This window comes from Panthera uncia, chromosome X, assembly GCF_023721935.1.
Source record: "Panthera uncia isolate 11264 chromosome X, Puncia_PCG_1.0, whole genome shotgun sequence".
Taxonomy (NCBI): domain Eukaryota; kingdom Metazoa; phylum Chordata; class Mammalia; order Carnivora; family Felidae; genus Panthera; species Panthera uncia.
In genome coordinates this window covers 106,588,034-106,614,779 of record NC_064817.1, presented here as the reverse complement: position 1 = coordinate 106,614,779, position 26,746 = coordinate 106,588,034, and the positions used below count along the sequence as shown (strand labels likewise).

Sequence of the window (26,746 nt, the reverse complement as noted above, 5' to 3'; positions counted from 1 at the left end):
TGCCAGATAGGAAGCCTGGCATGAGCGCCCCTAGTGTTCACATGCACTTGGGCACACCCAGAGTTCTCTTTAGTTCCCAGAGCACTGACTAAAACCCCACCCCTTTCTCTCCCACTCATGAGAGCATATGGGGATGTTAGAGTTATTTATAGAGAAATCCTTGAATCTGCTTGAGTTTATTTTTCTAAGTAAATCACATACAAGTTTGCCATTTGATTATTGGAAATGAATAATAACTGATTGTCAGATACCAGGGTGTCCTGACATCAAAGATGAGAGCCTCTGGTCCAAAGACATCCTCCTTTGTGACCTATCTGGAGGCCCCAGGGAGGTATAACTCAGCTCCGCGGGTTCCAGTTTGCAGGTGAATTCCTGGATCAGTCAGGTTCCCCCTGGGAACTTGCCTGTTTCAAACAAAGGTCTGGAATGGTCTTCATGAGGCAGCCTCAAAGTCTGTGCACCTGATGTCTAGACTTTTGAACAGTGATTCTGGCTGCATTTGACAAGGACCCTCCTGTCCCGAACACGTGTGCAAGCAATAGCCAGAGCCTGACCCAAGTTCTACAGCAAAAGTCGGTGAAAATGAAAAGGAAAATGGGAGTTGTTCCGCTGTTTTATAGACTCCAGGATGTATGTTTAAAAGATCCACAAATGGGAGTGGCACCCCAGAAAGTTCAATGGAACTGAAAGAGACAAATATTGATACTCAACAGTCAGCTTCTACAATAATAATGGCACTGCCTGAATTCAAATAAGCAGAACAGATGTTCCTCATGTGTTATGAGTTGAAAATCATTCCTTCATGTGGGATCAGTTAAAATCAAGCTTGAGACTTAGTGTATGTTTAATATAAAAACTCTCAATAAAGAGACTTTGGAGGCAAAATCCAAGCGAGGGCATGCTACAGTCATCTGTGCAAATAATCAACTATTCAGCATTTGCCTGGAAGACATCCAGGATGTAAACGTGTGATGATGGCAATCACCAGAAATGGAGGTGGTAATGAGAGACATGTTCTTTGCCATCAAGTCTGACCGGAGCTCAGCATGTATGGTTTTTCTCAGCATAAGTGGAGCTTGGAGCTTGGTGGTAAGGTGAGCCCTGGAAAAAAAAAAAAAAGGAAATTCTTTTGACATTTAATATACCTCAGAAAAATTTTCGAGAGATAGGCTCTTGGAAAATGCATGCAACTGTCCCACGGAAGAGCTCATTTCAACTTGAATCAGCCCAGCCCAGGCACTGGGGTGGGTGTAATGAGAGAACTTTGCCATAGTCTTTGCCTTCAGGACCCATCCAGACCACGGAAGCACCTACAGCAGGGCTGGAAGACACAGTGGGAACTATAACCCAACACTCTCATTTCACTGATGAGGGGACAGACGCAGGAATCTCTTAGACGTGCCTCGGGTCGCACAGTGAGTCTGTCCCCAGGCAAAGTTGAGACCTGAGTCTTAGCCTTCATGACTCCACTCTGAGAGCCCACTCAATGAAACAGGTAGAAATCCAAACTGAATATAAAAACATCATTTCCCTTTCACAGTAATGGCATAAAATTAGGATATTACAAGAAAAAACAGAGCTGGCCTGCCCTTTCATTCCACAGCACGGGCTAACAGCCCTTTTTGTTTTAAAGAATTAGTGGAGTAAAATAGTCACCCGATCCCAAAGGAAAAAAAAAACAAAACACAAAACAGGCAGCCACAAAGAAAATCTTAATGAGGCCAGGAAAGGGCCGAAGGCATTGGGATGCTGCCCTCCAAGGCAGGCAGGAAAGATTAGAGCCAAATAGTTGGAGAAATGAAGGCATAGGAGGGGTATCATGTGATTGAAGTCCGCAGAGAAACTCTTGAAGGTGATGGATCCAAGGGACTTAGACACTTCCTCCAGATTTGGGTACAAGAGAAAGGGGCAGCTTCTGCAATGCATATCAGGGAAAATACACAAGAGGCGGCCTCACTGTATGCAGCGGGTTCTAGATGTCCAGTAAACATGAACGAAATGTGGGAACCTTCTTCTTCCAAAAGGTGTTATGAAGGTACAAAGCCACTCTCAAAGAACTTCAAATAAACCAATTTGTGGTTTCATAACAAAAATGACAATACTAATAGTAGCTGGCCATTTGTTGGGCCAGCATGCTGAGCTCTTTACATGGTTCCCTCGTTCCATCCTCACAACCACCCAGTGTCCATTTTGCAGATGGAGAAACTGAGGCTCAGAGGGGTTAAGTCAAACAGCTAGTCAGGGATGGTAACCCACCCTCCAGTAAGATCTCCCTTAATCCCCGAACATGGCAACACTCCACCAACCTGCCTCCTATAATTGTGATGCTTGCTTGAGACTCTCCCTCTGGCAGTAAAGAGCGCTGGAAAAAGTGATGCTTGAGAACGTTCGTTCTGGTCGGTGGGAAAGATGACCTGGAAAGAGAGACCCTGGGACCAGGGAATCAGTTAGGAGGCTTGAACCAGTGAGAGGAAATGACAAGTCGGATTTTGTGAGATTGCTTGAAGGAGGAACTGACAGGCTCTGAAGACATATGGGATCCTACCGTTTTAGACTTCGCTTTTTTCATTTAGGACATCATGGAGATCTTTCCGTGACAGCACATACAAATCCATCTTGCCCTTTTTTGTGACGGCTTAGCTAAGATTCCATTCTTTGGGAGCACTGCTATCATAAACACTATTTCGGTGGGCACACTGGATGTACGTGTACCTTTGCATCCTGGTATATATACAGGATCGTCTCCAAGGGGTGGAATTTCCAGGCTGAAAGGAACATATTTTAAATTTGGATAGGCTTTTTGGAGAAGATTTTCATAGTTGAGGTGATTCATATTTTAAAATAGAGATGGGGCAAAACCTTCCTTGGTAGCGTTCAGGAATAACCGGGTTGGTCACCATTCCGAAGTGTAATCAGAAAGCACAGGGCCTTCCATGGCTTTCTAAACCGGACAAACATCAATATTATTGCAACTAATGACAGGAAGAAAGAGAACAGAAGGCATGGTAACCCTTTGGGAACCATTTTCGAATGTTGGCGATCTAGCAACTCATCTCTCTTCATTACTTAATGTTAAAGGAAGGGGACCTGAGCAGCTGGATGGCTGTGACTAGAGCAGACGGCCTTTCCCCAAAAGGGGGACTGGCAAATTGAATGGAAGGCGATTTTCAGACATAATAGCAACTTGACTTTATTTGTAGTTTCGAGGCGATTGGCTATCATTTATAGTCAGGGAATCCAAGTAACCTCTTAAAAATAGCTCCCAAAGGGAAGAGAAGGTAACCGTGAATAGTATTGTTAAGTATAATGGTCTAGCCTCCCCACCCCCAAATGACGTTTTGGTACTCTGCTGGCAGGGTCAGTTCTGGGTGACAAATTTCCAGCAATGTCTCCGACCAAAACGCTGCGTAGTCCTGGTGCCCAGATCCTGGGCATCATGAACCAAGTAAGAAGTAAGAAGTGGGCAGGGAAAGGGGTAGCCTTACTCTGAGAGAGAGGGCTAGTTCTCTCTCTCTCAGAGAGACAAGTGGTAACAAATGCAGGCCGTGTTTAGGGAGACACCTATGTATGGGGATAATAAGCCTACTTCTTAAAGTTTTTTCAGACTGGACGAGAAAACAGAATACCACCCTTTTGTTCATTCACTCAACAAATGTTTCCTGAGCATTTACTGTGGATAAATACATAGATTCAAATGGTAATGGGTGCTTTAAGCAGAAAAAAAACAAAAACAAAAAAACTAGTTCTGTGAGAGAGAAAATATGGGTCGGGCCTGGGCTGCGGAGTCAGGATGGCCTCACCAAGGTGGCCTGACATTTAAAGTGAGTCCTAAGTGAAGAGAGGGGGACCAGTCGCTTAAAAAGTCAAGGGGAGAGGGGCGCCTGGGCGGCTCAGTCGGTTGAGCGACTGACTTCAGTTCAGGTCATGGTCTCACGGTTTGTGAGTTCGAGCCCCGCGTCGGGCTCTGTGCTGACAGCTCAGAGCCCGGAGCCTGCTTCGGATTCTGTGTCTCCCTCTCTCTCTCTGCCCCTCCCCTGCTCATGCTCCGTCTCTCTCTGTCTCAGAAACAAATAAACATTAAAAAAAATTTTTTTTATTTTATTTATTTTTTTTTTAATTTTTTTTTCAACGTTTTTTATTTATTTTTGGGACAGAGAGAGACAGAGCATGAACGGGGGAGGGGCAGAGAGAGAGGGAGACACAGAATCAGAAACAGGCTCCAGGCTCCGAGCCATCAGCCCAGAGCCTGACGCGGGGTTCGAACTCACGGACCGCGAGATCGTGACCTGGCTGAAGTCGGACGCTTAACCGACTGCGCCACCCAGGCGCCCCCAAAATTTTTTTTTTTAAGTCAAGGGGACAGCCTTCAAGGCTGAGGGAAATGTGTGTAAAAGAACTTGGGGGAATCAGACTCTTAGGGTTACCGGTCAGGCAGGAGACTACCTGGGAGGTGCTCCCAGGCTTTCCACCGGGCAAACCAGAGTGCTCCAGGCCTTGTGGTTGCTCAGAGGCCCAGAGACCCAGGTGGGTTCCAGAGATCAACCAGAACAAGTTGCCCAATGAGGATCCATGGTAATGGCCTGCGTATAGCTTCAGCCAGTTCAATAAGGTGAGCTTCCAGTGTATTCCCAGACCCCAGGGCCTCAGAGAATCGTGTCCCAGTGATTTCCATTTCTGCTCATTGCTTTCCGTCAGCAGAGAATGGCTGCTTGCTGAAAACCTGGGCCTCACCTTGGTTAGGGTTAACGACTGAGGCAGCTCTGGCCCTCAGGAAAAGAACAAGCAGCAACGGAGAGCGAGAGCAGTAACCGGAGCCAAGGAAGCAGCCCCTGCCAACAACTTCCGTTCCTTCTCTTTCCGTCGGCATGGCTGCCCAAGGAGCCCCCAGTGACTGTTTATGGTGATCTGTTTGTTTCGCAATTGACAAAGAAGGAGGGAGCCCTATCTGACATTTTTGCCCAGAGGCCCCAGATTTTTCAGTATGAAACTGCCAAATACGCAATTTGGGGTGGATATTTGGCTGAATCACTTTGAAGGGCCTGTCAGTGCCTAAAATGGAAATTGTTAGAAAGCAGAGGCGGTCGGTTGCCAGCAACCATGAAATGGTAATGACCAAATCATTTATTTTTGCAACGAAATGTCATCCCCTCACACTACAAAGGCAGGGTTTTTTCTAGTTTGAGAGTACCGACTACCTCTAAAAAACCTTCCAAAGCGATTCTGTGTGCCACGCACGTGGGCACACGTGCCCTGTCGCCCTCCCAGCCTCCGTCTTCCCGCCTCACCAAGCCTCCTCCATGTTCCCGGAGCCCAGCTGCAACCTGGGATGAATTAAGAGGTTGGCTGATTGTGAAAGGTAACCAGGCTTTAGCCACCCTATAAAATGAGGGGGAGTTCATTTGGCTATTTATAAGATGGTGTGTGGCCGACTTTACCACATGGCAAGGTCAGTAAGCAGTAATAGACTATGCCCAACAACATGATGTAGGTCTTTTTAACAATCTGTTTGAGTCCAGCTCGAGGAGACATGACACTTCATAAGGTTTTACTGTACGTATCTGCTCAAGTAGCAGGCGAATCAGGCAGGAGCTCTAATTCTGTATCTTTTATTTTTAAACTCTGGTACTTTCTTTTTAGCTTAGGAGGAAGAGGCTGGAAAATACATTGTGGGCTCACACTGGGGAATGAAAGGAGATCCTGCTATTTCTTTGAAAACAGCCATTAAGATACTGTTCCCGAGGGCCGGTTCCTGGCGGCCTCAGGTCCTTCTTTCCTTTTTTCCATATTGACTCTTTGTGTTAGGATCAGTGAAAACTTACACTGCCATAAGATTTCTTTTAAAATAATACTTTGCAAGACTTTTGGCCTGAAAACATTTCAATAATGTCTGCACATTCAAAACTGAGAACTAAGATGGTTCCGTTTGGCTTTCACCGTAGTAAAAGCTTTGAGAGTCATATCTTTGGATCCCGGTCATTAGTCCACGAGTTTCGTGACCGGCTTCTTTTTCCACAGAAGTGGTTTTCCCCGTTTCCTCGTTTGTGATTGTTAGTGTGGGATCCATTTCGTAAGTAGGTCTGGTTTTAAAAATAAGTTTAAAAATAAGACCTTACCATTTAGCCGGGGACCTTGGCCGTCTGAATGGGGCAGTCTCTTGGTATCTCGCTACCTTTGAAGCCCACGCTTCCGGAATCCCTGTTATGCAAGGGGTTATGGCTCTGATGTGTGGGTGAATCCCTCCTTCCAATTCCCTCACAGGGTTGGCTCCAAGGGGAATTATAAATTAGGTCAAGTCTGTAATCTCTGTCCCTTTCCCAAACTTTTAAGAGCCATCTAACCCTCAGTCCACATGCATCTGATCCCATTATCTCAGCTTCAGTCTCCTTATCTGTAACATGAAGGGCTTTCACTATGCAAGCTCTGAGTTCTCCCCCAACTCTGACATGTGACAAATCTAATGGATTTACCAGCGCAGAGGAATATGGCCATTTCCCAACACTTTCTTTAGTTTGGGTAAACCCATTTTCTAGAACGATCTTTCCCTAGGTTGCCCTTGTAAGAGGAAAACATGACTCATTTCCAGTGTCTTAGAGTCCACACTTGGCAGTTCTGCGTGAGGAAACTTTGCTCTCTGTAGAAGGGGCACAGAGCACCCTGGAAACCAAGCCGGGCACATGTACCTCACAAGGAATGTAGGCACATGAGGCAGGTGGGGTGGGCAGTCCTCACAGGGGCCAGAATCATCCGTAACATCTCATTCCTCCCATGAAGCTGGCCCCACTCAGAAGCATGATGGTTCAGAGCTGAGCCCTGGGCCAGAAGAGCAGCTCCCCTGCTTACTAGAAGTTTAACCTGGAGCAAGTTAATTAACCTCTCTGTGCCTCAGTTTCCTAATCTGTAAAACACGAATAACAGTTGTACTTTTGTAAGGATTAAATGAGGTCAAATAAGCATGTAAAGTGCCTAGAACAATGCCCAGCACACACATAACAAGTGTTCGGTAAATGCGAACCATTTTCATCGTTGGGCACACATGTCCAGATGCAGTCCCAGGAGTGGAGAGGGTCACCTTACATGAAGCTGTTCTCTCTCTCAGAGGTGCCCCAGACTCTCTGTGCTTTAGAACAACTTTTGTGAGGTATCTGATCCGAAATAAGTGACGTCCTCCTCTCTGCAGAGCTAAGTGTCCGACGGATAGTCCGTCTATCCCAGCCTTAGTCCGCCTAGGTTCACAAGTCAGTGATAACAACCAGAAGGGTGGCAAACATCTGATGAGAGGAAAACGTGGTCATCTGAACCTAAGCAATTGCCTCCCTTGCCCGCAGAGGATTTATCATAACTCCGACCTGAAGGCTCTCGGAGGTAACAAAGGATCTTTTAGAAAAGTGCGTTCCCTAGGGCTTCTCCATGTCTACAGAGGTCCAGACAAGAGAAAACAGATTGCAGTTAGATCCAGGGAAGACATTTGTAGCACAGATAGATAAAACACTGGGCCAGATTCCCAAAGCAGGTTATATGGTGTCTTCCCTTGGTAATTTCAGAAGAGAACAGCTGGTCATCTGTCCTAGATTGTCTCGGACTGTCAGAGCAAGCAAGAAGAACACTTAGAGGTCATCTTATCCAAGCCTTGGTTTTAAGCCTGAGAATTCTAAGACCCAGAGAATGGAGACAATGACCCTATAGTCACATAGCTAATTATTGGCAGGGCCAGTACTTAGGTCATAGGCCAACAGATCACGCCATTGCACCATACTGGTTTCCAACTGCTGTCCCTTCTAGTTCTGGAATGCTCTGTATTGCCAACATACTAAAAAGTAATTGAGGCCCACCCAGAAGGACTCAAAGGTATCGAGCAGTGCCTAACTTCCAGCTCCTCCAATGTATCCAACCTGATTTTGGAGCTCTGGCTGTCAAAGCATTTCAGCCAAGCCTCCTCGCTCAACTAACTGGTCTTCTAAGCTTACCATTTGAAAGCAGCTGTGGTTAGAGCAGAGCTTGCTGACTCAGCCCATGGAGTAAGGATGACTAAACACAAGAATTTCCTGTTGGGGGGGGGATGGAAAATATCTTTCAAATGCATTTGTTTCAGGGAACCATTCTGATCAGTCAGGACCTGGCCCACCGTGGGCCCATGAGGAAAAGCAGCAGGCTGTCCCCGCTCAGCACCAATGCAGGATTTGCAGATGTTTCCTTTCTTTTTGCTAAACAACCCTGTGGCTGTCTCGGCACCATTTTGGTCTGGCCAGCATTCGCATAGAGCGATATCTGCCAACTGGTACAGCCCAAAGCCAAGGGGAGCGGAAGTCTCCCCTGACCGGAGGGGCCTTTCACATTCCCCTGCTCAGAGGCCTTCCCCCCCAGGGGTGAATGGGGGCTGATCTGCTTTATCTCAAGACAGCTTCAATTCTGAGCCCACCTTGAACTCAAAAGAGAGGATCATTTATGCTGACTGATCACAAAACAGTGTGGGCTGGCTTCCATCTCCAGGGTGCACTCTGGGGAGTTTGCAATCTGGAGTAAAGTCATCATTTTCAGGTCTAAATACCACACAGACATTGGACAACTTTAGGAAACGAACATTGACCTTCAGTTGGATTGCTCACCAGCTTAAGGCATTAATTCAGTGAAACTAAAATTTGGATAAATATTTCAAGGCTCTTGGCTGGGAAAGAGTCTGCCTTGCTCAATTAGAAAGTTGGAGACACCTGGTGCATTTGGGGGCGACACATTTTTACAACTTACAAATTAGAAAGGGGGGCGGGGAAAGAGGGAGAGTGAAGTACTCGGCCATCTTCTCAAAGCAATACATAACTCGAACAGTTCCAACATAGAGGAGTTGAGTCTAAGGCGCTGCCCCATCCTCTCTCTCTCCCCTCCTCATCCCCAGCCGCTCTTTCACAAGGAGGAAACACCACCAACTGCCTTGGAGGTCTCAAAGAGGGTCAAGGATTTATTTTTCATAAGTGAGTAACAATCTCTTATTCCAATGGGGGGAATGTCCTGGGACAGGCAATGTGGAGTAATGGAAAGCAATCTGGTCTTGGGGGAGGGGGAAGGGAGGAGAGAGAGTGCCCCAGTTCCTTGCCACCTAGCAAGGTGAGCTTGGAAGTGTTATCTGACTTTTCTAAGCCTGTTTCAGATCCTGTAAGCATGTAAGGTACATAAAGTACCTGGGAATAATATGGCCTTGATAAGTGTTTTCTGAATTTCTAAATTTCTTGTAGTTATGAATTCTTCTGTTTGTCTAACGCTTTACAGCAAATACACTATTTCTATTTTCACTATCTTATTTGGATCTTACAAGATGCATGTGATGTCAGCAGGGTAAAGACTGTTACCTGTCTGATAGAGGGAAGTGAGGCTCAGAGAGGTCAGGAGGCAGTGTATGAAGGAACAAGGGCTCTAGATCCAGTGTTCCTTCGAACATACCACACAACATCTCATTTTAAGGTGCAAAGGTTTTTAAAGGATAAAGGACGATAGGATCAATGTATCAGATCTATGTCTTGCAACTAAGCACCCTTTGTATGAGGGCTCAAACATTGGAGGAGGGCTCAGAAGAAGCAGTATCAGGCTGTGACTAACAAATAGTATTAAAGATTACAGTAAGACCTTGTCTACTCAAAACACAAGAGGCCAGGGGGAAGTGGCCTTGGAATGACTTGGGTTGGGATTATCTAATATTTTTGTAAAAGAACAATAGGACCTCTGGTTGGCGGGGAATGAACAGTTGCTATTTGGAATAACATGGGCCAGTGTAAAGAGGTTGACTGTAGACTCAGGTGAGTGAGCCAATATATACTTAGTCCACCCCCTTCGAGTACCTGGCTTCTCATGGAGCCATCAGCTGCTTAACAGTAGTGGACTTGTGGCATAAATCTTCTTCAGGTTTCCATAGGTCTTAGAACCCTTGACTCATGGTGCTGATTGGGGCCATTATAGGTCATATAGTCCAATCCCCACCAGTGAAGCCACTCCTGCTGAGTGACTACCCACTCTCTGGTGACAAAAAACTTCTTACCAGCTCTATGTGTCATTTCTAGCTCTGTGCTCTGGCCAGTCCTGATGATGGTCATCTATGCCATCGTCATTTCTTTTCTTCTGTTTTCTTTTCTTTTCTTTTCTTTTCTTTTCTTTTTTTTCTTTTCTTTTCTTTTCTTTTCTTTTCTTTTCTTTTCTTCCCTTCCCTTCCCTTCCCTTCCCTTTCCTTTCCTTGAGAGAGAGTGTGAACTAGGGAGGGGGGCAGAGGGAGATAGAGAGAGAGAATCTTCATCTAATGCTCAGCATGGAGCCTGACATGGGGTTCAATCCCATGACCCTGGGATCATGACCTGAGCCAAAATCCAGAGTCAGACGCTCAACTGACTGAGCTATCCAGGCACCCTGTGCCATTGTCATTTCTGACGACATGGGGCTCTAGGGGAATACAGAGATATTGATGGCAAATGCATCTCATGTAGGCAACTAGGCATAATCCTGAAAGTTATATGAAAACAAAATGTCCATAAAGCAAATCCTGTTTTTTGTGTCTTAGGTTGGCTTGTTATTTAAAGGAATCATTGTTCCCTAACTTATCACTTTTTAAAACGTAGTATTAGATTTGCATAAAGCAGGGATTTTTTAACCTAGGGTCTGTAGTTCTTGGATGAAATACAGGAAGCTCCATGAATTTTTCTGAAACTATGCAAAATTATGTGTTTGCATTTACACATTTCTGTAAGAAGAGAGTCTACAGCTTTCCTCAATTTCTCAAAGGGTCAGCCTCCCAAAAAGTTAAGAACTATTGGTTTACAGGAAGGTAGAACTGTAACTGTGTTCATGAACATCAGCTTGCAACTCTGATTACAGTTTAGTGGGACGGTGGCTTTGTCTTTGTCCATTGCCAGTGTCTGGTTCTCTTCCCTTCTGCTGCCACTGAGGGATGGGTACCCCTGGGGCGTGCTGCCAAGCTTTGATCATCCGCCTGCCCTATTTGAGAGGATTTGAGTGGTGATTGGCCATACAGTTTAAACTTTGGAGGCAGACAGCTCTGTGATGTGGGGCAAGTTGCTTAATCTCTCTGAGCCATAGTTTCCTCATCTAATAGATAGGGATAATAACAGGTTATTGTGAGGATTCTAAATGAGATGATGGCTATAATATGCTTGACACATAGTAAGTGCTCAATAAAGAAAAATGTCAACAGTATCTGTACCAGGTGACCAAGTCCTTAAGAAGACCTAAAGCTCTTTTCTGACTACATGGATAGCTCTTTCTGGGGGCCACCTTGCTGCCCAGGACCATGCCCAGTGGCCCATTCGTGGGCATGAGCACAAAACCAATCGGACCTTTGCCATTTTGTCAAAACACAGGCTTTGGCCCGTTCAGTGCCGGTCCTCTGCTGTCAAGGAGGCTAAAACCGTGTTTGATTATTGAACATGGGAATTCTATGTAGGGATGCAGTCTGTGGCTACAGGAGGCCAAAACAACTGGTGCAGTCAAATTGGCTCCAGACCTTGGTCAGTGCTTTGGCATGGCAGCAATGACAGTATCCAAAAGGCTTTCTCTCTCTTGTTCCTGTCTGAGTCTCAAAACAGCCAGATGAGGTCAGCAGGGCAGGTGTCAAAGAAGCCATTTATGGGCAGCAATCATAGAAGCAAGTCTGGGAGTTTCAAGGACTTGGTGAAAATGTGAGGTTTTGCAAAAAAAAAAAAAAAAAGCAAAACGAGTTAGCAAGAAATGTTTACTGAGTATCCGTTTTTGAGTTTTTTGAGTTTATTGGGAACAAATGAATATAGCACAGAACTAGGCACATAGGAAAGGCTTATATAGTCAGGTTGGGGTGTCAAGAATTCCATGAGAGGGAATCTCGTGAGACAGTCTAACAAGTCATTGGATGCTCTGGTACAATCAAGGGCTGTAAGACTTCAGAGAAGGGAAGACATAAGTCAGTGACAAATGAAAGCTTCTTTTTTTTTAATGTTTATTTATTTATTTTTATGAGAGAGCGCATGAGAGCGCAAGGGGGGGGAGGGGCAGAGAGCTAGGGGAACAGAGGACTGTGCACCGTCAGCACAGAGTCCGATGCGGGGCTCGAACCTACAAACCATGAGATCGTGACCTGAGCCGAAATCAAGAGTTGGTCGCTTAACGCACCGAGCCACCCAGAGGCCCCAAAACGCTTCTGAAAAGAGGCAGGCCCAGGGCGTGGAGGCGCTTATACGGTGGCGAAACAGGGGGCTGCTTTTGGAAAGTAGCAGGGATTTTAGTTGAAGGGGTCATCGAAGGCCTCAAATGCCCAAACACGAAGGGAAGGGTGTGGACTTGATGTGGTAGGCAGTGAGGAGCGGCTAAGTGTGGCAACGGAGGGGCAAGGAGGGGGAATGGAGTCAGAGTCCGACTGGGAGCCACGAAGAAGAATCCGGACTTAAATGGGCAGAACAGTCTGGGCTAGCAGGAGACCATGGGAACGAGGAGTGAGAGCCTGCTGGTCTCCAGAGCCTTTGCTTCGAGTAACCCCAAGAGTTTTCTCTTTGTTTTTGTTCCTTTCTTTTTTTAAAGTATAATTTATTGTCAAACTGGCTTCCACACAACACCCAGTGCTCATCCCAACAAGTGCCCTCCTCGATGCCCGTCACCTTAATTCCAGTATGGTTAGTACACAGTGTTGTATTAGTTTCAGGTGGACAATACAGTCATTCAGCGGTTTCATACATCACCCGGTGCCCATCACGGCAAGTGCCCTCCTTAATCCCCATCACCTATTTCACCCCTCCCCCCACCTCCTTCCCCTCTGGTAACCATCAGTTTGTTCTCTATAGTTAAGAGTCTATTTCTTGGTGTCTCTCTCTCTCTCTCTCTTTCCCTTTGCTCGTTTGTTCTGTTTCTTAAATTCCATGTATGAGTGAAGTCATATGGTATTTGTCTTTCTCTGACTTATTTCACTTAGCTTGATACCTTCTAGATCCAGCCATGTTGCAAATGGCAAGATTTCATCCTCTTTATGGCTGGATAATATTCATCGTATGTATACCACGTCTTCTTTATCCATTCGTCTATCGATGGACACTTGGTCTCCTTCCACAGTTTGGCTGTTGTGAATAATGCTGCTCTAAACGCAGGGGTGCATGTATCCCTTTGAATCAATGTTTTTGTATTCCTTGGGTAAATACCCAGTAGTGCGATTGCTGGATCGTAACGTAGTTCCATTTTTAACTTTTTGAGGAAGCTCCGTACCGTTTTCCATGGTGGCTGCACCAGTTTTCTCTAGCATAAGTAACACCCCTTTCATACAGGCACACGTGAGCTGCTTTGTTAAGACAGCCAGGCAAAATCACTTTCAAAGGAGAAAAACTGAGAGGTGATTCTCCATGTTACAAAATGGTTCTTCACCAGAGGATGCACAGGAGGTCGTTTGACTTAGAAACTCCCCTCAGTTTAGAATGCTTTTGGATTAGAACGGTAGGCTTTTTTGGATTTAGGAAGAACAGCCAAAAATGATAGGGGAAAAGTTTTTTTGAATAGCTAAAGAGGGCGGGGTGGGGGGAAAGCAGTCAAATAGTGCCAGTTGTCCTTGCTTGCGATACGTGGGAACTATATAAAACTTACAACTTATGAAAATACTAAGCTGCAGTAATTTTTAAAATAATTTAGTAAGTTGCAGTGTATGAGGATTAACCAATAGTAATAATAATCAACATGGATCAAAGGCTTGCATATTACTAAATGATTTAAAGCCATTACCTGTCTGATCCTCACAACAGTCCTTTGAGATATATTTTACTATGTTCCCCCCATTTCAGAGACAAGGAAAATGATGCCTTCGGGGTAGTTAACCCAAGTACACAGTATCCTTAAAATAACAAGAAAGAAACTCCCCTAAGTTACGTGCACGGTAGCGCCCGCCTCCCAAGGAGGCTTTGGGGTGCAGAGTAACAAAACACCCCCACAGTCCCGCTCCTCAGCCCCTGCCCAGGGTTCCACTTGATGTAGCAGGTCTTAGGAAGCTTTTCAGGTGGAAGAAACGCCTCTCTCGGCCTGCACAGATTGGTCATGGACCTGGTCCAGCAGTGAACGGATTTTGTTGACATTTCAGCATAAAAGGTACAGAGAGAGAGAGACAGAGAGAGAGAGAGAGAGAGAGAGAGGGAGAGAGAGAAGTCTGCAAAGGGGAGCTCGGGATTCAGTTCCCTGGGTTGTCCTGAGAATTTCTTTTCTAGATTTGAACATTTTCCTTTGGGGGAGAAAACCCAGTGCTGTGAAGCAGTCCCTCCATCTAGGTGCTTATTTCTGAGCTTATTTCTTGAGGGGTCCTGCGCTGTCGTGTTTGGGGTCCCCAGGCTAAAACTAAGATCCTGATCTTGTTGAAACTCTTGGACAGAAGCTAGGAGTAGGAAAATCCTGTTTAGTTGCTACAAGCAGTTTGTAGCTTATAAGAGATAAAACCTTTGATATTCGTTTAGAACAAACTACAGTTAACTCTTGAGCAGCATGGGGGTTAGGGGTGCTGACCTCCTGTACGTTGAACAATCAGCGTATAACTTTTGACTTCCCCCAAACTACTAATAGCCTGTCGTTTACTGGAAGCCTTACTGATAACAAAAAATAAATAAATAAAAACAGTCGAGGAACACACATGATTTATTTAAGAAAAAAAAATCTGCATGTAAGTGGACCCGTGCAGTTCAAACCCATGTTGTTCAAGGCTCAGCTGTATTCCTGTTCTAATGATGACGTCAGGCTCCTATATATTGAGAGCTTCCTATGTACATAATATCATGTAAGTTTCACAAATCCTTAAAAGTGAGGTGTCAGTATTATCCCCCAGATAACGGAAGAGGACAGTGACAGACAGAGAGGTTAAGAGACTTGACCAAGGCAAGGCAGTTAGCAAGTGGAGTGCTGGGATTTGAACCCATCATGTTCATGAGCGTGAAAACCTTTCCCCTGGAAACTGCAAATTCATTTCCCTGCAAATTTCAAGCAGAGACCCTACTGAAAACTAAAGTGTGGTTCAAGAAGTGAAAGTGGCTTTGCGAGGAGAGAGATAGGATGTTGTCTACATGGGAGGCGGGGAAGCACGTCTGCAGACTGGTTTGCTATGGGAGCAATTATATCTCAACCGGGGAGAGAACAAGGCAGCTGAGGGGATAACATGGAGCCAGTCCCTTTAGCTGGGCTTGAGCCCTGAGGGGAGAGGGCCAAGGCCAGAGGCTTATCGGCTCCGGAAACTGCATCACCAGGAATACTGTTTCTAAACCCGGTTGTGGTAGAGTCGGGCAGAGGGGACACTCGGCTCATTGCACTGACCTACGCTGCTCTTGTGACTGGTATCTTTTGTTCCTATTTTCGAAGTGCTAATTGCTGGTATCGAAGGAAGCTTTTGATTTCTGCGTGTTCACTGTGTATCTAACTACTGTACTGAACTCTCATTAATTCTGATTTAAAATTACAGCTCACATCTCTTGGGTTGTGCAGATATGCAAGCATATCGTCAATGTATACACACACACACACACACACACACACACACATCTTCATTTTACAGATTAAAAAAACTGAGTTTCGGGGAGGTTTAGTAACTCCCTCTAGGTCACACAGCTAATAAGTGACTGCACAGATTAAACAGTAGACCTACCTTCAGATCCTGAGACCTAAATCACTATACAATAACATTTCTCTTAGGGGCGCCTGGGTGGCTCCATTGGTTAAGCATCTGACTTTGGCTCAGGTCATGATCTTGTGGTTCATGGGTTTGAGCCCTGCATCAGGCTCTCTGCTGTCAGCATGGAGCCCGCTTCTGATCCTCTATCCCCCCCTCTCTCTGTCCCCCTCCCGCTTGTGCTCTCTCCCTCAAAAATAAAAAGAAACATTAATAATAATAATAATATCTCGCTTATTCATGTGACTTTTTTGTAAAAATGGGATGAAGCTCTTCATGTTCTTTGTAATCTCTTTCTTTCACTTAATACACTGTAATAATTTACTTATATGCCTAAGTATTATTCAATAACATTTTAATGGATGCATAAATACCTTTGTCATGAGGGTAATAATTAACATTTATTGAGTACTTACAATGTGTCAGGCATCTTGACATAGACTATTTCTTTTTTTAAAAAAATTTCATGTTTATTTTTCAGAGAGAGAGAGAGAGAGAGAGAGAGAGAGAGCATGAGCAGGGGAGGGGCAGAGAGAGAAGGAGACATAGAATCTGAAGCAGGCTCCAGGCTCTGAGCTGTCAGCACAGAGCCTGACGTCGGGCTTGAACCCACAAACTGCGAGATTGTGACCTGAGCTGAAGTCAGATACTTAACCAACTGAGCCACCCAGGCGCCCCGACATAGACTATTTCATATAAGTTGTATCTACATGACAGCAGGATCACTGGTTGTTGCAATCACATCAGTTCAAAAACTCTGGCCTGCTACTCTCCTACCTGGTAGTGCCCTAACCTGTCGCCCCCAAGCAGCTTTGGGGCGATGGGATCTGCATGGATCGCTATGTCATGTGATGCAAAATGCCCATGTCTTATTGACATGGGTAAAAAGCAAACTGCAAGCATCTGGGCTGGGCAGAGGGCATGGCAAGGGTGACAAGAGTGACCCTTGGTGTTGGCAGGGCTTCCTGGGGGGAACCTAGTGTTACTAGTATAAACAAGGGACAGAGAAAAACTATACTCTAGTTTCTTGGAAGCTTTGAGATGATACTGCAAGGAAAACCACGTCAGAGAAGAGATTTTAGGGGCTTCAGGAGCCAAAGAGGAGCAGGCACCATTGGTGGGCTAGAGGGAGAAGATATAGTGAAGATATGAACATCAATATCTTGCTCATAAATGTGATCCTTTCCCATTGATGTACAATGACTACCTAATGCATCCTGGCTGCTATGGACTGAAGTATGTGCCCTCCCCAAATTCCCGTGTTGAAGCCCTCACCCCGCAATGTGATGGTATTTGGAGACGGGGCCTTTGGGAGGTAATTAGTTGAGATGAGGTCATGCAGGTGGGACCCTCACGATACGATTAGTGCCCTCATAAGAAGAGACACCAGAGAGCTTGCTCCCCCTCTCTCCCTGCTGGACATATACTTCAACTGATTCCCTACATTCTGAAAATGTTAGAGAAAAGTGGTTTATGCTTCTCCAATGGCTCTCAGAACAGCATTAGAAAAATATATTTTATTCGTTCTTTTAAAGAACTCCATAAATAATTATCGAGTGCCTACTGTGTGCCAGGAACACTTCTCAACAGTGACCAAGGCAGGTGCGATGCTTTATTTTCAGATAGCAGGAGAAACCCGTGTACAATTTGGCAGCATGAACTCCATTCACAATGCCATGCAGCCCTCACTGCTATCTAGTTCCAAGACATTTTCATCACCCCTAAAGGAAATCTACCCGTTAAATACTCCCCCCCCCACTTTCTTCCTCCCCACCCTCACCCCCCCAGCCCTATGAACCACTAATCTACTTTCTGGCTCTGTGGTTTTGCATAATTCTGGATATTTCATATAGCTGGGATCATATAATATGTGTCCTTTTGTGTCTGTGCTCTCATTCTAGCCGTGTTTTCAAGGTTCATCCATGTTGTAGCATGGATCACTGCTTGCTTCCCTTTAGGGGTGAATCATATTCCATAGTATGAGTAGACCACGTTTTGTTTATCCATTCATCAGGTGATGACATTTGGGTTGTTTCCACCTTTTGGCTATTGTGAATGGTGCTGCTGTGAACATTGATGAACAAGTTTTTGTTTGGACATAGATTTCAGTTCCCTGGGGCATATCCCTAGGAGTAGAGTTGTGGGTCATATGGCAATACTGTGCTTACTGAGGAATCAGGGAAAGGGCCCACTTTTATACTGAAGACGAAAAACAACCCAGCAACCAAAAAACTAATCATTTGAAACTTTTTGTTTTTTAACATGTTTAAACATTGTAAGTAGTCTGGCCACATTTGTGACAAAATGGATTCTCCTCTCAAGGAGGCTCAAAGTGAGCCATTCAGTGCATGCTCGTTTCTACAGTTAGAAAAACCACACAAACACCAGTTGCTATTGGCCGGCCACGGTGATACCCTCGCAATCTGTGAACACCCTGAGGACAAAGGCTTATCTAAGTCACCTCTGTTATCCCAGCGCCTGGCACAGTCAACATTTGTTGGTGGAAGGGGACAAGAATGCCACCCAGCCCCCTGGGAGAGGTAATCTTGGGCACCCTCTCTTGTCCCCATGTCTTCACAGGGTCAAACCAGGCTTGATAGCACATTCCACATACACAAATGGGCAAATCTCAGAAACTGATGCTTGTCAGACCCGGGTATCCTGAATCTTGTTTTGAACAACATGAGCGTCATTCCCTTGGGCGATCTCCTGGTGTCCAATGGTTCGCCTTTCTCCACTGTAACATGGGAATCCTGTTACTGGTTTCTAGTCACCTCACAGGATGGTGGAGAGACTCAAAGCAGATATGGAAGCTGGATGTATGAACATCCCTGGGCCTGTGGAGTTCTCCCCAAGTGGGCAGTGACTGGGCATGATCCCCTTTGGAGCCTGTCACTGCTGTTGACATCGAGAATACTGGTGTGGGAACAAATGCTGTCTTTGTCACGAGCTCAGCTACAGGGGCCTCTCCTTCCCTAAGCTGGCAGCTGAGGCTAAGCACTTGAGATCCCTGGGCCAGCTGTTGTGAAGTAAATGCCAGGCAGTAGGTAAGGCAGGATTCAGAGCTGGGCAGACAGCCAGGCTAGAGTGAGAGCACAGATGGAGGGGGGGGGGGGACACAAAAGTTGGCAAACAAGTATTTTCCAAGGGGGGTTAAAAAATACAATTTTGCTTCTTAAGTAGACAAAGCACCAAAGGGGGCAGGGAGGAGGGCTGCCTAAAAACTCCTGTTTTAACTCACTATCAGCGAAAGAAGATTCTAGTACCAGAAAGGCACTGTGAGCCGTGTTTCCCGAGGAGGCTTGCCTGGGAACACAGAAAGATAGCCACACCCTTTGAAGTTTGCTGGGAGCTTACAAAGGGCAGCGTTGTTTCCACTGAGGAAGAATGATAGCCCCGCATAATGGTGTCCTTCTTCTCCAAACCCCAGACCTTATGTGATGAGGGGCAAGTGAGCCTGCAGGCCCAAGCAAAGGGGGAGGGGGGAATGCTCGGCAAGACATGCATGCTTTTAGCTTGCTTCCGAGTCAACATGGAAGGTCTTCCTAGGAAGATGGTATGGTCCAAGTCAGGAGTCTGGTTCCGCTCTATTCCTAGGAGGACTGCTAAACCATACCAAGATGCCTTGTTCATTTGACGATGGCTGATAAAAATTTCCAGGTGGACATATCTTCCATCATGCTTGATAGACGTCGGTGAAACATGGTGTGAACTTAAAGGTTATAGGGATAAAAGATCATTGAGAAAAAAATGGCTAAACCCATGGTTTTAAATCAGAATGGGAATGGGTAGGATTTCCAGTGCTGGGATTCCTATCGCACAAAAGGGGAAGGTCAGTAGGCTGGCAATAGCTGTCAAAGGCAGCTCGTCCACCAGTTATTAGGAAACAGAGCCCCCAAATTGAGCTTTAACATCGCCCTGACCAACTTCAGGATGCCTGTGGTATTGCATCATGCATGCGTATGTCAGGGACCACTTCCAAAATTCTGACTCATTTCCCAGGCCAATGAAACCATGTCAGCATATGAGTTTCATTCCTGGTGTCATCCCAGGGAATTTTTGTCAGCCCTGGTGCCTGGGAATGATTCCATTAGACCTGGGAGGAGCGGTGTGGTGCCATGGCAAGAGCCAGGCGAAGCCCTAAGCTCCAGCCCTAGCTCTGTCGCCAATTAACTGTCATTCCGAGTGAGTCTTTTAACCAATCTGTATCTTGGTTTCTTCAGCGGTTAGAAAGAGACTGTTTAATGAGATGATTTCGTCCCTTCTGGCTTTAAAAATAAAAACGTCTGTTTCTTTGTGCTGAATTTGACAAAAGATCGTTGTGGATATGCAGATCATCTGTTTGATCATTTTTTTTTTTTTAGATCTGTAAGGAGTCTTGAAGATCATCTAGTCCAACAACCCCTTTGTCGTACAGATGTAGAAACCAAGAGCCAGAGAGGAGAAGGGAGTTGTTCAATTAGTGCAGAATCAAGGTTTAGAGATCAGGTTTCTCGATTCCCAGTCCAGTGCGTTTTCCACTACATTTATTTTTAAATCAGAGTAATGCATGAGCATGGTTCAAAAATACCAAATAGTACAAGAGAGCTTGGAACAAAAAACAACAGTTCTCGGCCCCACCCCTAGTCCCACTCCTCAGGGGCAACCATTTTTAACAGATTCTGTTTTCAGTTCATCTGGTGGTTACTTCGGCATCACTAAATAATATGCCTCTACTCCTATTTCTTGGTTTATCCATTTTGGATCTTATCTACTGACTCCCGGCTATAAAAAAAAAAAAAAAAAGGAGCTCACTTAACATTACTCCCAACCTCCCCTCTTTCCTCCACCTCCCCATGTTTGATAGTGTTATCTTTATGAGATTTTTTTCATTCACTTTTTAAAGTAACATATGGTAAAATTTACTATTTTTGGTGTATAGTTAGTTTTATGAGTTAAGACAAGTATATAAAGTCATGTAACTACCACCACAATCAAGATATAGAACAGTTCATTACCCGCCCTGTCCAAATTTTCCCATGCTGCCTTTTGTAATCAGTCCAGCCTGCTACCCCCAACCCCAGATAACCACTGCCCTGTTTTATGTTGCTATAATTTTGCTTTTTCCAGAATGTGATAGAAATGGAACAACGGAGTATGTGATCTTTTGAGATTGCATCTTTCACTCAGTATAATTACTTTGAGATCCATGCATCAGTAGTTCATTCTTTTGTATTACTGAGTAGTATTCCATTGCATGGATGTACCACAGTTTATGCATTCACCAGGTGAAGGACATTTCGGTTGTTTCCAGTTTGATAGTATTATTTTTAGCCATTCCATTGGCTACCTTTTAAGTTGCAATCGTATTCTTAAACCCATATTTCTTGAGCCATCATCCACTATCTATGAAGTAGATCTTCTTCAGCATAGTAAATGCTTTTGATTGGATTTTAAACATGATACTTTCATTCATTTACACTCGGTTTTAACTCAATTTCATTTGAGGGTGTAACTTTTCATGGGGGTCGGAGGGGTGGATTAAGTGCTATCCAGCAGCCCTGTTCAGGGCTACAGCTCTTCTAAATGGCTCCTGTAGCATAGACGGCCTTCTCTAGTACCAGACGTGCTTGTTGCTGGGAAGATATACATGTACTTTCTTTTCTGACCATTGCTAACTCAGACAGTAATTTTGGGGAAAAAGACCTTTCTTCATGTGGATTTCAGCTTTTGTCTGTCATGCTTTTTCTGTTCCAGCTGCCTTCACCAGCAAGCACAAAGCCACATTTCAAAGGAGACTGACAAATTATCCCCAGCTGCCAGAAGGAGGTTAGCTTTCTGTGTGTTCTGTGTCCCCCTTCTCCGATAACCAACAGGTTAATTTTCTAAAAGGAACTGACAAAAGCAGAAATTGTCTTTTTACCCCAAATGGTTTTTTTTTTTTTTTTGCTCTTTTAAAAGATGTGAATTTGTAATATTCCTCTCCATTCATGCCCAAATGTATGCTGGGAAATACAGCATAAATGATCACAACTGAACGTTTATTATTTGCAAGATTCATATTAATGCATTTTTAAAGTGTTTACCAGAGCCAAATTATTTTTTAAATTTGTTAGCACAGTGTCTTTCCTCAAAGAGTAGCCATTTAAAGACTGAATGATATCAGCCTTGGCTATAGAGATGTGTATGTTGTTCTATTTCACTTGCTTTTTAAACCATCTTTGTGTATGTACCTTATCTACTTAGCATTTACACTGCATAACAGGAGTGAGTCTAATACCTGCACAGTACCCTACACATAATAGGTGCTCAGCAAATGCCTTTTAAATTAAAATGGTCCAAAATAGTGTTATGTATACATGAGGGTGAAGTATTCTGGATTAATGCAATGAAGCAGGCACTCTCGAACACTACTGGGAATGCAAATTGGCACAACTCTCCCACAGGGCACTTTGACGACATGTGCCAAAACCTTAACAATGTTCTTCTTCTTTCACCCAGTTATTCTCTTTCTAAGGACTTATCCAAAAAAAAATAAAATAAAATAATAGAGATGCACAAAAAATATATAAATATGAAGAGATTCATTGTAACATCTTTTAAAATAGAGGGAAAGTAGAAGCAGCTTAAAAGTTGTCCTTACTACGAAATACTATGCAGTAACATTTATACCATGAAATGCTACATAGTTATTTACAATCCTGTTTAGAAGATACGCAATGAACATACAGTATGATCCCATGTGCGTGCACTCGCTCATATGTGTGTGTGTGTGTGTGTGTGTGTGTGCGTAGAAAAAAGAAGACTGAAAAGAAATAAATAGAAATATTAATACGGGTTACCTCTAGGTTGTAGGATTATGAGTGACTTTCATTGTCTAATTTCTGTAATTTCCAAATTCCTTACAATGAGCTTGTATTACATTATAATCTGAAAAATATCTTTTCCACTTGAAAGAAATAAAGACTATTTCTGATAGATTGAGGGCTTATACTCATAAAGCCCTAGCAGTAAGATATGGAACCATTTCTCAAACCAAGATCAACCCTTCAGATGTCACGTGGAAAGTCACAGCAGCGTTTAGTTTTCAGAAAGACAAAATGAAACCCAGAAGTCTCGTGTTTAAGCATTATGAGCCCAAGTTTGGTATTGAAAGGCAAATGTGTTCATCCTTTTCTCTAGGCCTAGTTAGATTTCATCCTTCTCTCTTCTCATCCGCACCCCTTTTTCAACTGTATAGATATGTGGAACAAATGTTGAGCAAACTGGAAATAAATAAAATCCAATGGCTTTAAAATACCACAAAACCCTCCCTTCCTGTGTACTAATGGCTACCTGCCCACTGTACTCCCCAGAGTATAGGGCTGGAATCAGCCAAAATGGAGGCTTTTCTGATTCAAGCGTGAATACTGCAAATGCTCACAAGAGAGAAAAACTTCTGTCCGTAAAGATTGAGACACAACACGTACAACCTTCTCTCTCCCCTGCGTTCTTAGTTTCATACAATATAAACTAGTGAGCTCTGCTGGGGGCAAAAAAAAAAAAAAAAAACTAAGTAAAAAATCATAGAAGGTGATACAGTATGGACTATTCATAGAAATCTCAGAATCCTAGAGCTTGAAGGAAAACATTCCAACAAGCATAGGGCTCCTTCCAAATACCAGACACTATGCCAGCTTATCTCATAACAACTATCTAGCAATGCATCCCATTTTACAGATGAGGAAATCAAAGCCCAGGGAGGGGTTGTAAATTGCCTTAAATCAGTTTGTTGCCTACAAAGTTTGGGCTAGTCCTACATCTTCCGGAGACTCAGATGAAAAGGGGTTTTCTAGTATAATCTTCCCCTCAGTTCCAAACAGTCCAAATATTTACTGTGCAGTTGTGCTTGGGTATTTTGTTAATAGCTCGGGCTAATCAGGTCCAAAATCAAACTCACAGCCTTCCCCTTGTCTCCCAGTCACCCAGAATCCAAACCAAAATCTGATTGTTTTCTTACTCTCTTTCACCCCACTCTGTAAACAAGTCCTGTCAGTTTTTTCCTTCAAAGAAACCTCCAGATCCTATGCAACCCATAAGACAACCCAACCTTCACCTCCTTAAGAAATCTCTCATCCGGGAGCAGTTAGCATTTGGTCAGCAGCATTCCTTCATGTGACAAACCTATATTGAGTGTCTACCACACGCCAGGTCCTGAGATGGATAATTCGCTTGTTGTATCTCCCCAACTAGACATTAAAAACTCTGGGAGTCTAGAGTATGAGTTTTTCCACAGCCTTTTACATACCTATTGCAGCTCTGGGCATGTATTGAAGACTTGTTTGTTCAAGAGTAGAACAGATTTAAGGAATCTGTCACCAGCTTGGCAGCTGGAGAACTCTGGGGATGCCTTAATCTGTGGTTCTTCCTCAACATCTCACAAGCTACAAGGGTATGATCCACTCATTCAATGAAGACAGCATATCCAAATGTAGCTTTTTAACACCATACCTTAACAAATAAGTAATGAGATTTAACTAATATGAGATGTGGGATCCTCAAAGTCAACTGGGGACTTCTGCCTCCAAGAAGATGGAGTAGATACACTGTTCCCCATTCCTTCCACTAAGTACAACTAAAAACCCTGGATGTTATATGTAAAACAAACATGAGAAGACCAATAAAGATGCAGAGAAGAAGGCCGACTGGCTAAGGACCTCACGAACCAAAGAATGACATGGTAATGCGTTCAACAATTACTGTTCTATACTACAGGAAAAACTGTGACTCCCACCTCACCCCTGCCAGCAATGGCCAAATGAGGAGCCTGACCTTCTACTCCAACCCGGCAGTAACAGGGCAATATCCCCTCCTTTCCCCTCCCAGAGTAGCATCAGAAAAAAAAAAAAAAAAAAAAAAAAACAGCTAAAACAGGGGGTTTGAATAAGATCCAGGGTTTCATTACATAATACCCAAAATGAACAGTATTCAATTTAAAATCATTCATTACACCGAGAACCAGGAAGATCTCAAACTGAATGAAAAAACACAATCAGTAGATGCCAAAACCAAGATGACAAGGATGTTGGAATTATCTAATGAAGATTTTGAAGCTGCTGTCATAAAAATGCTTTACTCAGCACCTACAAACATGTTTGGAACAAATAAAAAGAAAGTCTCAGCAAAGAACTCTAAAGTCTCAGTAAACAAGAATATACAGAGGAGAACCAAATGGCAATTTTAGAACTGAAGACCTCAGTGGCTAGGCTCAAAAGAACAGAGGAGACAAATGAAAGAATCAGAGAATTTGAAGATATAACAATAGAAATTACGCAGAGAGAAAATAGACTGGAACTCAAATGAATAGTGCTTCAGGAACCGGTGATGCTGTAAGAAAAGACGAAAAAGAGAAAAGCTGAACATTTCCAAATTGGGGGAAAGGTAGAAAAATACATTCAAAAAGTTGAGAGAACCCCAAACAGGATGACTCCAATGCACACTCAGACGTATCATAGCCAAACTTCCGAAAACTAAAGACAAAGAAAAAAATCTTGAAAGCAGACAGAGGAGAAAAGATATTACTTACAGGAAAACCATATTTTGAATAAGGAAATTGGCACCTTTTTCAAGTGCTAAACCTGCCAACCCAGAATCCTATATCATGCAAAAGTATCCTTCAGGAATGAAAGGGAAATAATGACATTCTCGGATGAAAAAACTCTAAGAGAATCTGTCACCATCGCACCTACCCTAAATGAGCAGCTAAAGGATGTTCTCTAAACAGAAATTATTAAAAAAAAAAAAGAATTTCTTGGAACATCAGGAAGAAAGAACACAATGAAAATGTGAATAAATTAAATAGACTTTCCTTCCCCTCTTGAGTCTTCAAAATTATGTTTGGTGGTTGAAGCAAAAATTATAACACTGTCTGATTGAGTTTTAAATGCATGTAGAGGAGATATTTAAAATAATTATATTATAAACTGGGGAGGGCAAAGGGACATAAATGAAAGTAAGTTTTCTACACTTCCCCAAACTGGTAAAATAACACCACCATTAGACTGTGATAATTTATGTATATACAATGTAATACCTAAAGGAACCACTAAAATCTATACAAAGATATACACTCAAACCATTACAGATAAATCCAAATGATATTCCAAAAAAATATTCAAGTGACCCGCAGGAATGCAGGAAGAAGAAAAACAGAGAAATGAAAAACAGAAAACAAAAAATAAAATGGCAGACACAGACCCTAATATATCAACAACAATGTTAAATGTAAATCATCTAAATGCATCAATTAGAAGACAGAGATTGGCAAAGTGGATAAGAAAAACATCACCCAACAATATGCACTCTAAAAGAAACTCACTTCAAATATAATAATATAGGGAGATTGAGAGTAAAATGATGGAAACACATATCTTATGCAGACATTAATCAAAAGACAGCATGGGTGTCTCTGGCTCTATTAATATCGGATAGGCTTCGGGTTGAAGAAAATTAGCAGAGACAGAGTGGGACATTATATGTGACAATGATATAATGATAAAATGGTCAGCCCATGAGGAAGACGTAGCAATGCTAAATGTGTATGTGGCAAACAACTGAGCTGTTTTTGAAGCAAAATATGTGAAGCAAAAACTGATAGAACTGAAAGGAGAAACAGATAAATCCCAATTGCAGGTAGAGATATAAACACCCCTCTCTCCATAATTGATAGAACAGCTAGGCAGAAAACAAAGACATAAAAGAACTTAACAATACCATCAACCAACAGGGTCTAATCGACAGTTATAGCACACATTATCCAACACCAGCAAAATACACATTCTTTTCAAGTACCCATGGAACTTGATGGACCACATTCTGCACTATAAAACAAACTTAAACATATTTAGAAGAATTAAAACCACACACAGTGTGTTCTCTGACCATAATGGAATCAAATTAGGAATCAACAACAGAAAGGTAACAGGAACATATCCAAATACTTGAAATTAAATGACATACTTCTAAATAATCCACAGGTCAAAGAGGAAGTCTCGAGAGAAATAAAAAACACATTGAACTAAATTTCAAATAAGAACGCAACATTTCAGGGGCACCCGGGTGGCTTAGTCGGTTAAGCATCTAACTCTT

The 26,746-nt window shown here is 43.5% G+C and overlaps 1 protein-coding gene and 1 long non-coding RNA gene across 2 annotated transcripts in view; one reads left to right on the top strand and one right to left on the bottom strand.

The window, feature by feature from the left end:
- PLAC1 (placenta enriched 1) overlaps positions 1–26,746 on the top strand; it is a 177,894-nt gene that overhangs the window by 126,186 nt on the left and 24,962 nt on the right. The window contains exon 2 of the mRNA XM_049644864.1: positions 21,377–21,448. The gene's annotated coding sequence lies outside the window, so the exon portion shown is untranslated. The remainder of the gene's footprint in view (positions 1–21,376; positions 21,449–26,746) is intronic.
- LOC125932307 (uncharacterized) overlaps positions 978–26,746 on the bottom strand; it is a 30,046-nt gene continuing 4,277 nt past the window's right edge. The window contains exons 2-3 of the long non-coding RNA XR_007460573.1: positions 2,307–2,429; positions 978–1,101 (exon numbers count right to left, since the gene is read on the bottom strand). This is a non-coding gene — a long non-coding RNA (uncharacterized LOC125932307). The remainder of the gene's footprint in view (positions 1,102–2,306; positions 2,430–26,746) is intronic.